Source organism: Apodemus sylvaticus, chromosome 3 (assembly GCF_947179515.1).
Source record: "Apodemus sylvaticus chromosome 3, mApoSyl1.1, whole genome shotgun sequence".
Classification (NCBI taxonomy): domain Eukaryota; kingdom Metazoa; phylum Chordata; class Mammalia; order Rodentia; family Muridae; genus Apodemus; species Apodemus sylvaticus.
Genome location: NC_067474.1, coordinates 38,962,890 through 38,965,421, shown reverse-complemented (window position 1 = coordinate 38,965,421; position 2,532 = coordinate 38,962,890). Strand labels below are relative to the sequence as shown.

Sequence of the window (2,532 nt, the reverse complement as noted above, 5' to 3'; positions counted from 1 at the left end):
GACCCAAAAAGGTCAAATAGCAAGGAGCTTTCAAGGGAGAATGTCAGAATCTTTCTCAAAAGGAGAAATAAAATAGATATCAGAGGTAGCTGGAGGGAGGAAACTGGGTGGGAAAGGGGTTGAGGAGGGGAGTGGGCAGCAGGAATGAGTTGTAGGAGGGAGTGGGGGTGACAATTCTCAGTGGAGGAGGTGTAATCTCTAGGATGTGACAGAGGCTTGGGATGGGGGAGGCCACAGGCTGTCTATGGGTGAGACTCTTCCTGAGATTCCTAGAGGTATGTGATATGGATCGGCAAGTGTCCATTTCCTATAGGCAGGCAGGACTTTCAGTGTTGGGATAAAGACAGAAACTCAAAAAACCTTTGACCCAAAATGTGTCCTGCCTAAAAGATGTGCAGGGCCAATGATAGAGCAGAGGCAGAGGGAATGGCCAACTCATAACTGGCCCAAATTGAGATCCATTCTATGGGCAAGAATCAATCCCTGGTACTATTATTGATATGCTTGCAGACAGGAGCCTAGCAGAAGTGTCTTCTGAGAGGCTCCACTCAGCAGCCAATGGAAACAGATGAGGAGGTCCACAGTTAAACATTGGATGGAGCTCAGAGAGTCTTGTGGAAGAGTTGGGGGAAGAACTGATGGACCTAAAGAGGACAGAACCAACCAGAGACTGAACCATCATCAAAGGAGCTACCATAGACTGGGCCTAGGACCCTGCACATGTGAACCAGATTTGCAGTTTGGTCTTCATGCACATCCTCAACAACTGGAGGGCGACCTGTCACTGAATCCATTACCTTCCTATGGATTCTCATTCCCTTAACTGGGCTGCCTCAGTGGGAGAGGATGATCCTATGTCTGGAGGGGAGGGCAGGATACACAGAGGAGTCTCTCCCTTCTCAGAGAAGTGGAGGGGGAAATAGGTATATCTGTATGAAGGGGTACTGGGAGGATGGGTTGGTTGATATTAGGATGTAAAGTGAATAAATAAATAGATTTTTAAAAATTAAACAAAACAAACAAAAAAACAAAAGAATCCTTGGACTATTACCTCTAGAGGTGTTACAAGTATGGCTGCCATGTCACATGCGCCTTGGTAGGTGGCAGAGAGGAGACAGACTGTCTATGTTCAGTGTTCTGACTTATGAACATCTGAATGATTATTAACTTAACATTCCCTGAAAAATGCAAACTTGAAGTGACTAACCCGTCTGGCACCAGGGGTTTTGGACAAGGAGCTAGACTGAGACAAAAACCATTTGGGGGCCAAACAGGCCCAAAAGGGCTTCCAGAATTAGAAGAGACCTGGAAACTAGAAAAACCCATTCCTGGTACTGAGGGTCCTAAACGGGAGTGAGTCCCTGGCAGGCAAGGGGCGACTATGGTGAGGAGTGAACCCTGTATGATCACCAGACCAGCACCATGGGACCTGGACAAGGAGCAAGCCTGGGATGACCAACCAGTCAGGCTATCCGAATGCATGGGGGATGAGAGTGAGGCAGACTTTTCCAAAACTATAGTCTACACCATAACATTCCTAAGGCCATTCCTGAGATGTCCCCAAACTCTCAGAACTCTGGGCGCCATTAAGAGAAGCAAGTAAGTGGTGGAGAAATGGAAGAGAAAGAGAAACAGAAGGATGCTTGTTGGACATAACCACAGGGTTAGTTGGCTGCAAGGGCATGAACACAGGAATGCCAGGCCTTCCTCTTGTCTGCTGTACAATGGCATAGATGAGAGAGAAAACCTCTTCTCTGTCACATACCTCACCATCTATGACAGGCAGAAAAGCTGGCCTGGGGTCTAAGAGTGGGAGAACTGGCTATGTTCCTCACCGGCGGTACTACCACTCAGGAGAGCATTCTGTGCACCTCTTCACCTGAGCAGTAGGACAGAGTGGCCCTGGTTATGGGGGTTGTTGGTAAGCCAGCCCAGAGGGCGTGACAGCAGGAGAGTCATTGTGCTGGCCAGCTCAGATACCTCCTAGTGCCAGATGCTGGGCTTTGAATTTGCCCATGGTAACATCTACTCCACTGACAAACTTCTGGAGGGAATGAAGGGGCCAGTCCTACAGATTCAAAACTCCAGGATGTCCATAACAATACATCTGAGTGGAGCCCTGAATGTTCCAGAATTGGTAGCATAGCAGAAGCCAGAGGCCTTGTACCAGACCAACAAGTCATTGCAATGAACATTTGCAAGCAAAAGTACGGACAAAGAATATTCTCTGGGACACACACTACAGCTTCCACAATAAGATTTATTTTTCCTGTTGTGAGGATTATTGCAAGGGTGGAAGGTAGGTATGAGAGAAGGGGAAGATGAGTGGAATTGGATGAATGATGTGATATTCACAAATAATCAATAAAAGGAAAAAAGAAAAAAAGAAATTAAAAGAATCCTTGTACTAGATTCTAAAGCCACTCAAACTTACCATAAAATTAGCCATAGTGAGGAACTGGGATCTTGGGTATGGTACACAAGTGATCTACTTCTAAGTGCTAATGTCTGTTAAATATATCTAGCATGTCC

The 2,532-nt window shown here is 46.4% G+C and overlaps 1 non-coding gene across 1 annotated transcript; it reads left to right on the top strand.

Annotated features, from left to right (window-relative positions):
- Positions 1–1,046: 1,046 nt before the first annotated feature.
- LOC127681950 (small nucleolar RNA SNORA17) lies at positions 1,047–1,176 on the top strand. The gene has a single exon (XR_007977286.1). It is a non-coding gene; the product is annotated as a small nucleolar RNA SNORA17 (small nucleolar RNA).
- The last annotated feature ends 1,356 nt before the right edge of the window (positions 1,177–2,532 follow it).